The sequence below is a fragment of the Drosophila grimshawi genome, unplaced genomic scaffold (genome assembly GCF_018153295.1).
Source record: "Drosophila grimshawi isolate 15287-2541.00 unplaced genomic scaffold, ASM1815329v1 contig_44, whole genome shotgun sequence".
Classification (NCBI taxonomy): domain Eukaryota; kingdom Metazoa; phylum Arthropoda; class Insecta; order Diptera; family Drosophilidae; genus Drosophila; species Drosophila grimshawi.
The window spans coordinates 8,499,621-8,514,228 of NW_025063240.1; positions in this window are offsets into that span (position 1 = coordinate 8,499,621).

Sequence of the window (14,608 nt, forward strand, 5' to 3'; positions counted from 1 at the left end):
TTACTACTGTTTCAGTCTGTTTGTGTGTGTGCGTGTGTGTATGTGTCTGAGTGTATTGGCGTATTGGCGTTTCGTGCTTTTAAGAACTGGCAAGCGAATATCACAGATTTGCAAACATGGAAAACGATAACTGAGTACTGACCTATGTCATGATACTTTGGCTGTAACTGACCTAAGACAAGCAGAAATTTTGTATGCAAGGACTCCTTAGCGGAAGCCAAATCGAACAAGGAAACAGTTGAATATTTTTGGGCGAGTTTGAGGAAGAAGAAAAGATTTACAGAGAAAACAGTTTTGTGCGAGCAATTTTGGAAACTACCATCAACACTTTAGTACCGATATAAACCAACGAGACTGGCTTGACAATTTTTGGAAGAAAAGAAAGCATAAATTTCAAATATAAAGCAAAGAGATTAAGAAGCATAGAAGTAATCTTTAATATTATAAATACGACATTAGTACGTTAGTCAAACTAATATATAGCAATATATAGTGCATAGAAAACTATTCCTTTAAAGTATCATATCATTTGCCTTTCAAGTATTTACATCAATAAAATAACATTTTCTACAGATGCAATTCAAAATAAAGCAAAACTTCTGAATCGCTCGCTTAACTATTAATGGTTGTGAACTAAATACAAAAGAAAAAAAAGGAAAAACAAAGTTAAAAGAAACACTGGACACCAAAAATCCAAAAAACGGATTCTGCACTTATTCAAAAAACCAGCTAAGCTTTCTTCATTATTTTAACGTGTAACTATTCTGTAGATCAATACTATAGAACTATAAAAATTGATGTGAGCTAGTGTTACTTAACATTTTCAACCAACACGTACTCAAAACAATATTTTCATATCAAAACTTAATTATAGAAACTACATAATCGAACTTTGACGATAGTGCATAGGGTATGCGATTAATGTATTCAACTGAGTGTATCAACTGATCAAAAATAATATTAGTGCTTAAAATACGCGACTATTAAATAACCCGACAGTTTATATATATATTAGTAGTTAAGTGTTAAAAAAAAAGTGCAAATATGTTTAATTAAAATTTATTTCAAATTCTAACGCATAAATATATCAAACAAACGCTATATGGTAAGCAAACACATTTAACCTGCACACTGAAATATATGTTTATATAATATAAATAAATACATTAAAAATTATAATTTTGTACATTCAGCTTAAAACAGACTGAAAAAAACCCTTAAAACTAAAGAATTATACATTTTCGTTGTATTTCATTATTATATTATGTTTACAACTATATGAAATAACAAATATAATGCCTTAATTGAAATAAGTCTTCAAAAAGTCCCAAAAAAACATTTTCAGTTCCTTAAGTTATGCAAAAAATAAATATTTCTGTGCTGATAATTGTTCCGTAAATATGTTAAAGCAATTTAGGTCTATCCTTGAATTGAAACCTTTTTTGAGGTAGACAACAATTGCAAGTGTTGCAACAATTTCGCGGCTCTTTTTGATTGATTTTCTTGCCACCTCTTTGACATTTCAGTTTCAATTAAAATGTTGGTCTAAATTGCTTTTGGTCTTGAAGCGCATCGTCAGCAAAATTTCCCAGACTTGCGACAGTTGCTAAACAAACGTCAATCTCAGCAATTTCAGAGTTGACTGCATTCTGCACTCTCGATGAGCGAAACAATTTTGCAGGGCAATATAAGTGATTTTTGCATTGATCCGCCTAAATCGTTGTCAGACTGTGCATGTGTGTGTGTTCGATTGTGTGTACTTGTGTATGTGTGTGTGTGTGTGTGTGTGAAGTGAATTGCATAAATGTGCAAGCTGTTCAAGTGATTTCAAGTGAAACGCATGAATTCAAAACTGAATGAGATGCATTTTCATTCCTCTTCTCGCATTATATTGCATACTTTGCTGCGTCATTAATTCAATTGAGCCTGAAAGATGTCTATTAAATTCTTCTAGTAGCACAAAGTATTTCATTTGAGTGGAAAATCAATCAATCAATCCATTTCAAAGTAATACAGGTAATTTGAAGTGCATTGGCAACTTTCTTATTAGGTAAGCTACTTATGACGACAATATGTTGGCCAGTTTAAAGACCCATTCAAAATTGTTTAAAATCGTATATGCTAAAGCGATTCTTAAGCACATCTCCCATGTTTAACAAAAGAGCTTTGGTAGCTGTGTGTGGGAAAATAATCAAAACATTTCATTAAAATCAACAAGAGTCCAGTTCGAAACACAAACAAAAACGACAGCAACAAAATGTTGACAAAAAGCGTAAAAATACGTACAGCTCAATAGTGCACCAAATGAAAATCACACAACATGCAACAGCAAAACAAAAGAATAAAAAAGAGATACAAATAAAAAACAACAACCAGCCTGGCCATACAAATAAATATGCAGTCAAAGGCAATCAAGGTCTGTCGTTTCGTGCCTCTGTCCAGCCGCAGTTGTCGATATTTGATTTGAAAACATTTCGGAAAATTCAGCGAAAATTACTTTTTCTGTCGATTTTCAATAGTCGCAACATTGCCTCAAGCATCCTTACAAATAAATAACGCCAGCAGTCCCAAAAAGTAGAATTCGGGCAGACATTTTGTGTCATTTTTGTGCAATTGAAAACATTTTTTGTTTTCATACCCTGTACACATTAAATGTTTTTTAGTCCTTTGCTCACTCAGCAGTATACATTTAGGGTATTTTATATATAAATCCAAACTTAATTGCTCAAGAAAATGAGCTCAGATCGCAGATTTAAAAACTAATTAAGCTAAAGATAAATTTTAGATTTTAAACACTAGAAATTATTAAAAAGATTAAAAATTTCTTATTTATTCATTTGCTTTAGTAAGCAATTCAAACAAAAAAATGTAAGGAATATAAATTTAAAATTAAAGCGACAAATTAAAATATATGTATTTATAGTGATGTTATTAAATTGACATTTTAACATGAAAAATAAAAAATAAACGAATGAAAAAAAAATAAATAAAAAAAATTACCGAAAGAGAAATTAAATTAGTTGACGATAATGTTGTAAAAAGTAACAAGAGGGATGTAATGATATCTAAAATTAAAATGTTGAGTTTCATTATTAAATCATAATTTATTTTTATAATTTATTTTTTAAACATTTGTGGCTATTAAATAATATTTTGACATAAGTATATCTAAAATTCTAATTTAATAGTCAAATTGTTAAGTTTTAATCTTTTTTAATAAATATTTTAAATATTTATAATTTGTGACTGACTACAACAAACAATTAATACAAATTTCAAAACTAAATCGACTTTAATGAAGAGTTTGCCAAACGCCTATTAATACATTATTAAATGAGATGTATATAATATAATAAGCATTTAGCAAATATATATGTTGTGGATTATTAGTTAGCATTATTTCCATATTCGTTTTCTACATAATCTTTATTCACTTATCCACATCTCACGTTGTCTTTACTCATGATCATATTTATTTAACTACATCCTCGATTCGCTCGACGACTTATTAGTCATTCAGTTTCTCTTTATTTGGAAATGGCAAATATGTCGAAAGGGATAAAAAAACTACTCGAGTCGCAGCTCAGACAGTACAGTGGGAGTACCATTGGTACAATAAATTGTAGGAGGCGAGGTGTGGGCGGCTGGTGCGGAAATCGTTTAAGCTTTTGCAGCCGTATAAAGTTTAATGAGCCGCAATTAATCGTACATGACAACACTATAAAAACGTTTTCGAAAAATTATATCCCTTTTCGCCGACGACTGCTCCGCTTACACATTTTTTTTTTGTTGCTGCTCTTCTCAATTTGTGTGCTGCTGCCTCGTTTCGTTGTTATTTTATTGTTGTAATTGCTGGTGTCTTTGTTTGGCATGCCTGGCAGCCTTAGTTGTTGTAATTGTGCGAGTCGGCAGGATGTGAATGTCCTGAGGGAGCACGAGTGCTGCCATGTGCTGAATGAATGTGGATATTTTCACAGAGGGTCACTTCATTTTTTGAGTGTTGGGGCAAGTATTTAGTAGACAAGTTATTTATTAGAATCTAAACTTTGGTAAGGGCTTATTTTCGTGTTTTGCCCGACAGATTCTTTTATTTGAATAGTTTGGGCTGGTGGGAGGCGAACAGCCTTTCTGATCGCAAAATTTGTTTAATTTGTCATCGTTGCATTTGCAATTGCGTTTCCTAATTAACAATTTAAATAAATCGCACAACGTTTGTAACGTTTGTCCTAGAATGAAAGCAATTTAATTGGAAATTTAATTGCTTTTGTGGTCGGAATGCGCAGTGAGTGCTCCTTTCACCTGGACAGGGATACTTTTTTCTGGTAATGTTTTTGTTGTTATCATCCATTCATATTTGCGGAGCTTTTAATTTAGACGTGTCATCCATTGAAATTTGCCACCGGTTGCTGCATCGTTTGGCACTGTTGTTTTAATTATTTGCGGTTATATTTATTTAAATATTTACCAATTCAATTAGGGTCCGAGCACTTTTTTTTTGTATTATATGGCCAGTGCGTAATTTATTATTTTATTGACGGGCTATTGGCGACACTTTTGATGACTTTAATTGACTTTGGGAGTGATTTTTATTATATTATTAAAGCTTGCAGGCAGACAGACAGATTATTTCAATTAATATAATGTCATATCTGACAAATAGTATCTGCAGACATCGCGGCAAGATCTGAAGACGCTACGAGCCAATAAGTAAACTGAAAACCTCACAGACAACCAAGATATATTTTTTTCTTCTTTCTTTTTTTTTTTTTAGCTTTTTTTGACTTTCTTTTTTTTTTGCCATCATGAAGTTTCTTTTGGCTGGCTGCGTGCCAATTATAAAAGTGATTCTGCTGTAAGCTACACGTCCCAGGCAGACATAAGACCCAAACATTCACACACCCACACACATGGCACACAGACACACACACTTCCGTCAACGGGAAGTCATAAGACGTATGAACTTGTCGCCAACCCCAAAGCTAAAGCCAAAGCCAGCACCAGTGGCAAAGTCAAAGTCGAAGTCGCTGACGTTTTCTCTGTTTGCTTTGGGCCAAGAAATGCGATAAATTGAATGACTGACGATGCCGTAAATACTTTTTAGACATGTCCCGATTGTCAAGAAGAAGAAGAAGAAGAACAAGAACAAGAAGAAACTCTGCATCAGACTCTTTCACATTGCAAAATCGCTTGGATCAATTTCCAACATGAACACGACAAATTGCGCGTGGTTAGATTTTTCTTTCATAGTTGTCATTCAGGTGCAGGATGAGTGACAAGGTGAGAATATATATATATATACATACATCCACTCGGCTAAGCTAAGCTTTAACTGGCGAGAGAAGTTTCCAAATTCGTGACAGGATTATGTGAAACTCAGCACCGCAAACGATTTCGTTTCAATTGTTTACTTGAAATGCTTGAGGGAGTTCAGCTTCATCTGTGTACTGCAGAATTATGTCCATTAGTATGGGAAGCCAGTAGTAAATTGTATTTCTATTAGCGCTGATAGAACATTTCCAAAAAGGGAATGTTGGACTTCACTTTCAAGGCACTAATTACAAAAATATTAAAGCTTATTCGAGCATTTACGTTGCGTTTACCCAAAGTCTCGTTTCATAATTTTTGCACAAATTGCGGCTTTTTTGGGCACATCAACAGTAGCCGCCAAACTAATAAAAATAAACGCGTTGCACATGTGTAAAATTTTACACCACATCCAATAGCGGAATCCTGTCGAAATACTCCACGGGGTGTGAAGGTACAAAGTCTGGACTGGCCCAGAGCAACGCGCAAACGTTGCGTCAATTCGTTAGCCAGACGCAGACTAGGGGCGGTCAGCAGGGTGATAGGAGCTAGAGGGTTAGGGGGTAGGGGCATTTTGGTGGCCATTTTGTTGCCAACTCGACATATTTCAATCACGTAAATTTATTACGTAAACATTTGCTTTGCTTTTTGCACACAATTACGACAGCCAACTGCAGGAGGAAGCTACACACGAGTGTGTGTGTGAGAGAGAGAGAGAGAGAGAGAGTAGTGGAGCTCTGGGGGAGTGGAGGAGTATGCACAATTTTCAATTTCAATCTTTTTACCACCAGCCTGCCAGCCTCAACTACTATGGACCTCATCGTTTCGATGCAAAGCTGGCTTTTACTCTCCCGTAATATTCATAATGGATTTACCAATATGGTGAACAATTTTTATTAATGCAGCTCGGCTAGGGTCAGAGTCAGTCGGACTGGTTTGGGTTGGGCTGGGATTTTTAAAAAGCGAGTGGTCAGTCATTTCTCTGTCGACTCCCCGCAATCCCCACAATCACACACACATACACACACGCACTTCTCTGCTTTCCTCTGTGTCTATCAAAAGCAGGCGGCAGCTGTTTGAATGGCATGTTTAAGTGTATGTGTGTATATCTACATACATATCTACATAAAAACATACATACATATGTGTCCTTTTTTGGCCGCTCGGCCCAGCGGGTCAAATGGGCATTTGGCTTTTTGATCTTTAAATGTTTGTACAACGCTTTGATGTTCGTCCGCTGACCTGCAATCTGCAGCTGGCTGGGATTTTTTCACTTCTCATTTTACTGAGTTTTTATGCCCCATTTTGCGATTGCTTTCCAAATGCGCGAAGAAGAAATGGAATTTACTACAATGTTAAGATATAATTATCAATTACTCTGTGAATAATTATTAATTGAGTCATTGAATTTATTGACTTTAAAATTTAAATATCCAGCAATATTTGATTGAATAACGTTCATTAGCAATCACAATTTGAACATTGAATAATGATCAATTGATGGCGCTAAACTTCGCACAACGGCAACTGATAGGGCAACTAGGTGAGTTTGGGGCAGACATTTCGGCGCCTGCTTTTGAAATTGAGTGGATTTCCCGCCCGTTGACAGGCAAACTTCATAATAATCGTGTTGAGGCAGTGTCGACAGAGATAAGACGGTAATAAGTCAGTCATGACGTGAATGGGATAAACACCTGGCCGCAGGACCAAGCACCAAGTGCGAAGGACCAAAGACCTCAATTTGATGTGGGTTGGCGGCGGCGGCGGCCGCCGACAGCGTTAAAGAGAAATAAGAAATTGAGAGATTGGCACTCATGAATGGAAATATTTGCTGTCATAAAAAAAAATGTACGAATTTACATAATTATTTTGTCCGCTTAAAGAATTTAATTAAAATATGAACAGCCCTCGAAAAAAATGCTTTTTGAAATCCAATTATAAAGGGTCGAAATATATCTTAAAAGTTTTGAACACTTAAATTTCCAACAAAAAAAAGAAAACAACAACTATACAATAAGCTGGCATTGCATACGCCTAACGGCAAAAACCAACTTCGCGTGGGAGTTGCTGCCTACTTGAAGTCGGAGTCGGACTCGTTGTCGGAGTCAAAAGCAGCGTCATAGTTGGCAAGCCATATGAACATAGAAAATATTCCCTACAAAGGAGTTGATTACACAAAGGAAAATTACGACGAATCATTTCCGCTGCTTGGCTGCTTACACGACCAACGACTCTTGCTCGGCGACTACGTCGAGCAACTGCATCGGAAGGGTCTGGGGACTTGGTACGGGAGGCGGTAGGCGGGCCAGTTGGTAAACGGCTGCAGAAACAAAGCGCTTCATGCGCGCTGGCGTTGTGGAAATCACAAGAGAGACAGCTCCAAAAAAAAAAGGCCAGCCCATATTTTTTCCACTTAGTTTATGTTTTGTTTTTTCATTTTTGTTCAAAACTACTAACGAGCAACAAACGACGCAGGCATTGCATACTTTTAGGCGTCAACTGTGAAATGGTTCAAATATTTAAAGCTCATATGTAATAAACACTATTACAAATTATTACTAGTATTATGGAACGAACCGAGGTTCTCGCTAGGACTATTCTAATGCTAATCATTCTTCTTGTTAGAGACTTAGATCAATTTAAAGTTAATTTAATTATATATCTTATCTAAAATACTCGAATCTAAAATAACATTCAAACTGAATTCAATTTAATCCCAAGTTTGTTATTTAAAAGACTTAAACTATCTAACGTGGACCAAATATGTATAAATATACAACTTTGGGTCACATAAATTATATTTAATTGAAATTCTTAAGAGTTGCTTATCATACCAGTAGAAAAAAATAAAAAATAAAAAAATTCGCGAGCATACGCCAAAACAGACAGCACACAACTTTTGTGAGGCCCATAAATTGTTGGTGTCAGAGCATTAGCATAGACCAAGGAGCCCGCCTCGCGACAACCATCGAAAGTCAGGCGGGGCACAAGGTTGCAGAGAGTAGGGAGCCGCCTCATCGGGAAAAAGGAACGCGACGCGGACTTGTAAACGTCAACGATCGTCTAATGTTTCCATGCGTCATAAATTTCATTGAAAAGCGATTCCGTTGCGCCATTTTGTTGCACGGTGGGTGGGGCACTTTCAGGTATACGAAAAGGTCTGCTTCAAACTGCTTGCCGTTTGCCTTTGCCTTTGCTGTTGCTGTTGCCGTTGCCTTCGCCGTTGCCTTTGCCGTTTCTTTAGTTGCTACAAAATGCATAAGGGAAATGAATTGCTTTACGGCCACCGCAGTCCCAGACGATGGCAACGTCGACGGGGTCCGCTTAAGAAATGTGCAACTGTAAATCAACACCACAACTGACACACTCACTCACACACACACACATCACATATACATACGCCCACACACACACACACACACACAAACACATTGATATAGTTGCGGCTCGGCCATTTCGTAGGCGTTTATAAGCTGTCGAAAGTAGTTAAGCGTTTTTCATAATTTATTTATGGACGATGTTGAATCACATTTAAGCATGTTTCATTTTAAGTGCGCAGTTTATGGCCCAAGCGCCCATAAAGTGGAATTAAGTAGTTGTATTAGCTCCATGAATGTGTGAGTTTGTTGGATGTGAGTGTAACTAGGCGGCATACTTTTGGGCTTCTTTGGATATGTAAATTAGGGTTGTCAATGGATTAAAGTTGGGACAGGAAAATATGCTACACAGCTACAAAAAAAAGGTGTGTTCTAGTTAAGCATCTTGTGATACCTTTCATTTGTATTTTCTGTCCATATATGTAATTTATGGCTTAGCATTAAGTACTCAACTGGCGCTGATTATATAATTAGTGTTTAAGATTGAAATCTTTTATAAATTATGAAAACTTTCATTTCATATCGAGTTTGTTGTTTGTTAAATTTTTAAAATATAAAACAGTATATTAAATAATGATTAATATCAAGCAATTTGAAATTTCACATGTAATCCCTAATCTCCATGAATTTTTAACGCTTTCCTTATTTAAATTTATATATTTAATAATACTTATTTATTTGTTATATATTTGCATTTTAAAGAGTGTAGAATCGATGTAAAATATTTCTTAATTACTTTTTTTTTTAATGTTTTTCTAAATAAAATAATTTTATTTTTAAAATTTTTACTTATTAGCCATAACGTGTAGTAAAACTAATCAAAAATTGTTTGCTGTGTAAGCTTCACACTAAAGTTTAAATTAAGGATTTCGGTTCGTAGCGCAAAAGTTTACTCCATGGGGCGAGCTTGCCTCTTAATTGCCACAATGGTAAACTTCATTTACAATTAGTACCATGTACTTCATCCTGAAGCACTTACTCACCCATTGGTAAACATTTATCCACAACTTTGGTTACTAACACGATTATAACATTTAGTGAAATAAAACTTGCCGCACAAACTATGAGAAAGTGCACAGTACAGCAGAAGGAGCAATCTCATACCAAACTAATACCAATTGAAGTTGTTAATGAAATAATTTCTTATAACTGGCGAAAAGTTTTTGGGGGTGTGCCGACCGACCAACTAGCCAAACAACCAAGAAAGTGAAACTCGGCATTTCTCCTCATTTCAGATTTCAGTTGTGTGGCTACTGATAATTTGGCATCGATTTTACTCACCTGCTAAGCAAAAAACAAAAAAAAAAAACAAGAGGCACTTTTTGACTGAGCGACTTGCCACATTTATAAGTTGCACGAATGGTAGTGGGGCAGGGGCACTGCAACGCTTTGTGCCTTTGCTTCATTATGCGCAATTCGTTTTGTTTGACTTGGCTGCAAAAACTCTAAACAAATTCTGTGTCTGCTATGTTGTTGCGTCCCGTGCTCCTCCTTCTCTTTGGCATGCACTTAACTTGTGTTTTATTGCCTCTCAGCCATCCACTGTCCATTCGCACTCATCAAAGGGGCGCCCAAGTCAGCCCCATTCCCCATTCGCTCTGTGTGCCATTGTGCGCTTTGTTTAATGTTATGTAAACTTTTGCTACTTGGCTACTTTTTTGCCGTTCTACATTCTTGGGGGTTTTTCGGGAGTCGTTGCTTTTGTGCATTTCTTGGTCCAGGCCGCACTTCAACTTGTGTTTCTATCTATTCAGCCATTCATTTGACTGTGTTTTTGCGCTCATTCGTTATGCCTTGTGCTGGGCTGGCTGAAGTACATTTAAAGCTGCTTAAAGCCGCCAGCAAATTAAGTTAAAATCAGGCCCAACAAGTTTCCATGTCACGATTTCCGCGATTTGCTCGGTAAATTCTGCAACGCTGACAAATTTCGCGGTCTGCTGATTTTTCCAGCCCCATGATTGATGACTTTTCAATATAGACAGTGATTTTTATGTGGCAGCCATAACGTGTGCCCAAATGTAAATATTGTGTGCGGCAGTGTGTGTGTCTGTGTCTGTGCCTGTGTGTATGCGTGTGGGGTAGCATCAATTTTGGCTTATCGCTGGGGCAGGCAACGACCCCCCTTGGAAATCAACTTAAGCACTCAATCGTGGATTACATGCGTTTTATTTATGATTTTCCACGCTGGTATTACAGAATGTTTTTCTTTTTTCCTTGGATTCATTTTTATTTTGCAGTTGGTATTGTTGTATCAGCGACGGAGTTTATTTGCAGAGTGTTGCCTTCGATTCTGGCTTTTACTTTTTGCTGCCCAATTTCAGCTTGACAATTTTTATACCATTTTTGCCTCAACTTTGTGCTTTCAAACTTTTCTATTTGCAACTTTTCTGCCAACTGGCAACATTTAATTGCTCAGAAAAATATTTTCAAACATAGAAAAAAGTATATAATATAAGGGGAGTAGGAGAAAATATTGTCAATTGTTGAATTTTATTATGTTGCTTGAAAGGAACAGTAGACTGCCTGGACTGCACTTTGAGAGCTTGGCGAACACTTCAACAATTTGCAATATTTCATATTTTGTTGTCATTGAGTTTGAGTTTCAAACTTTTAGTCATTTATTTAGGGCGAGAGAAAATGTGGTAGACTTAAGTTGCGTTTTACAATCACTTCTCATTAAAAATGTATTTATAAATAGTAGAAAAAAAGTTCTTCTAAATAAATAAGCTTGGGTGCAGAAATTAATTTTGATTTTTAATTAAAAAATGTATCATCGTGCAGCTGATTGGTAGTCTAAATTATAAGTACAGCTCGAGTCACTTGAATATTAAGTGTAATTAATCAATATATAAAGTATACGTTCTTCTGGCAAATGGCATAATTAAGTATAACAGTATAATAAAGGAGAAGCATCAATGATCTCAAAAAATGTATAAATTCTTAATCAGGATCAATAGTCGAGTCGATTTAGCAATGTCTGTCTAACTAAAGGAAATGGAGACTTAGAATTTGATAAATATATTATTTCTCTTAATTGAGATTACTATTGACACACAAATTTAAGTATTTATTTGAGGATTTTCCTAAGCATTCTAATTTAAGCTCTGCCAAAGGCCCAATTTTTCCAGCACAATTTTTCCTTGGGGTATAATAAAGCTGCAAAGATTAGAAAGCGCATGAAAAAAAAAGAAGAATTAACTGTTTACTGTGCCTCTGCCCTTGAGGCATGTGTGTCAAAATATTTAAATATTACAAACAGCGGCACTTAAAGCGCATTAAGGCCCACACGTCGGGTGCAAATTGGGAGCAGACTTCGACCAGGATTCAGAGTTCAGTGTTTGAAAGCATATTTGTGGACTTCACTTTTGCGGCTGTTTTTGTTTGTGCTTAGAATGATTTTTTCTTTTGGTATGTGTGTTTGTCTGCTGTTTGCTTGCTGCACTTAATGTAATTAATTTTAATTAAAGTCCAACATAATGGCGCGTCCCAAGTTGTAGAAGAAAAAAACATGCCACAGTAATGAGCAAATCTGCCGAGCAGAATCTTTTTTTCGTTGCATATCTTTTCGCGCCTGCAGATGCACGGCAAAATATATTTTAAAAAAATAGGATGCTTTTCAGCGCTGCTGTCCATGGATTAAGCGCAAATAGAAAGCACAGACGAACCACAGGCACACATACTCATTCACACACACACACACACACATACACATAGATGCTGGCATTGTGTGTGTGTGTGTGTGCTTGTGTGTGCGAGTGTGTGAGGGTGTTTGTGTGTTTGTTTAGCTGCTGGCCCGTAAATTTACGTTACAACTAGAATGAAGCGTTTGGTAAACATTTTAAAGTTGCCATTTAAATTATGTTGCCAATGTGGCTGTTGCCGCTGCTGCTGCTGCTGCTAACATTGCTCAGATACAGCGTATGGCATATTGCAGAGTGGGTGGCAGGGACTTTGAGAGCACGTTGTTAAGGACTATAAACGTGTAATGTATATGAAATGTTGAACAAATACTGTCTAGATAAAACTAAAATGTAAACAACTCAAAGTGCAGTAAATGAATTGACTCTAGCAGCTATTGATTATTAAAAGTATGAGTGTTTTTTCGACAATTCCATATTTTAGAACTAATTCCTGAAATTCTTTACTTATTATTTGTTGGCTAGTCCAGATCTGGCTTTAAGAAAAACAATGCGATACCCTTAGCTAGCTAAAGGTGTACATATATTTGCACATACATATATACAGTTACAATGAATCCATTCAAACATTCTTGTAGGTAGGAGAAAGTGCAGCAAATCCGTTTCACTTTTCACACAATTTACGGCAGGACAAACTGATTACGATGGCTCCGAGCAACACATGACAGACAGACAATAGACATGCCATATACTTAAAAGCACACACACACACAAAAACACACACAGAAGCACGCAAAACATTCCTCATAAGCTGGCTGGGCAAAGTTTGTGTGCCCCACAGGAGTATTGACAGCGAGTGTTGCATCTAAGTACGAATCCAGGCAGGTGTGCTGCTCTTTGCCAGCGTGCACTGCCTCTTAGCCAGCAGCTCTTTTGTTGCACTTTTTGTGCCGCCATTTGTGCTATAAACAAATAAAAATGCTGCTGCTTCACAGATTTTTCTGTGTGGCTGCTGCCTAGACGTTGCATTTGTGCCTCCCACACCCGATTCACGCGCTGCTGCACAAAGCAAAGTCGGCATTTGTCTGCGAACCCCACCAACTCCACTAACTGTGCCACAATGGCGGAGGCCCTCAGCTTGCAGCTGCTGAATGTATAATAAAAAAAAGTGCAGCACGTGCTTGTGAAAAATTTAAATATATATTTGCGCAAAGTGCTCGAAATTTAATGTGCTTTTGGTTTCCTCAAGATCTCGTCGCATACTCGTATTCTTGAACTGAGGTGTGAATATCAGCAATCCCAATTTGTGACTGGTCTCGCTAATCATGTGGTTCAACTAGCTGCCAAAGCAGCCGCAGCGTATAAGCAAATAAGAAACTAAAACCCGTAGGACAAACAAACGCTTAGCCAAACGGTGATTATGCCAATATGGATAATGCTGTCATTGCGATTTTGCCAAATGTCAACAGCAACACACAAATTTCCCCAAAGCAGAGCATCATTTTTGTGACACACACACACAATGGGAAACTTTAGCATGAAGTGAAACTCCAACACAGACGCCGCCTAATCACATGCAAAACGCAGGGAGGAGTGGTGGGGGAAGGGGAAGGGGGGAGCCAAAAACACCAAACGTCAGCTGAAACTGACAGTGGCGCAGTGGCAACTGGCTGCAGTTTTTGCGGCGCTTGACAAAAGTCAAGAGCCTGGAGGACAAGGGCAGCGCTGGCACCCCAATATACCGAGGCGCTGGCAAGAGGCGTCAGAGGCGATGGCGGCAGCATAACATTAATTAAGTTTGTAACGACAAATGCCAACACGACAGAGACGTAAACACACACACACACATACACAGACACACTCACAAACACACACAGACGCACACTCATCGTCACACATAAATCAGGCAGGCAAAACGCATACAAATGCACAGCGACAGCTCAAAGGATGTTTTGGAGCGTGACAAGTGGTGAGCAGGAGTTGGGGATTTGGGGGGGACTCTCGGGTAGTTTGATGAGCCAGGCAACAGCAACAGCAGCAACAAAGGCAGTGGCAGCAACGGTGGCAGCAACGCTGGCTGCTTGAATGTCATGACGACGTTAATTTTATAAACTCTTCAGCTTTTAGACCTCCTAAAAGTCTGCCAGGATACTGCCTGGAAATGAGGCAAAAACTATTTTGGTTTGTGTGTGTGTGTGTGTGTGTGTGTGTGTGTGTGTGTGTGTGTGTGTAAGTGTAAGTGTGCTGCACTATTGGCCTGGCTACCTTTTTTTATTATCTCTTAAATAT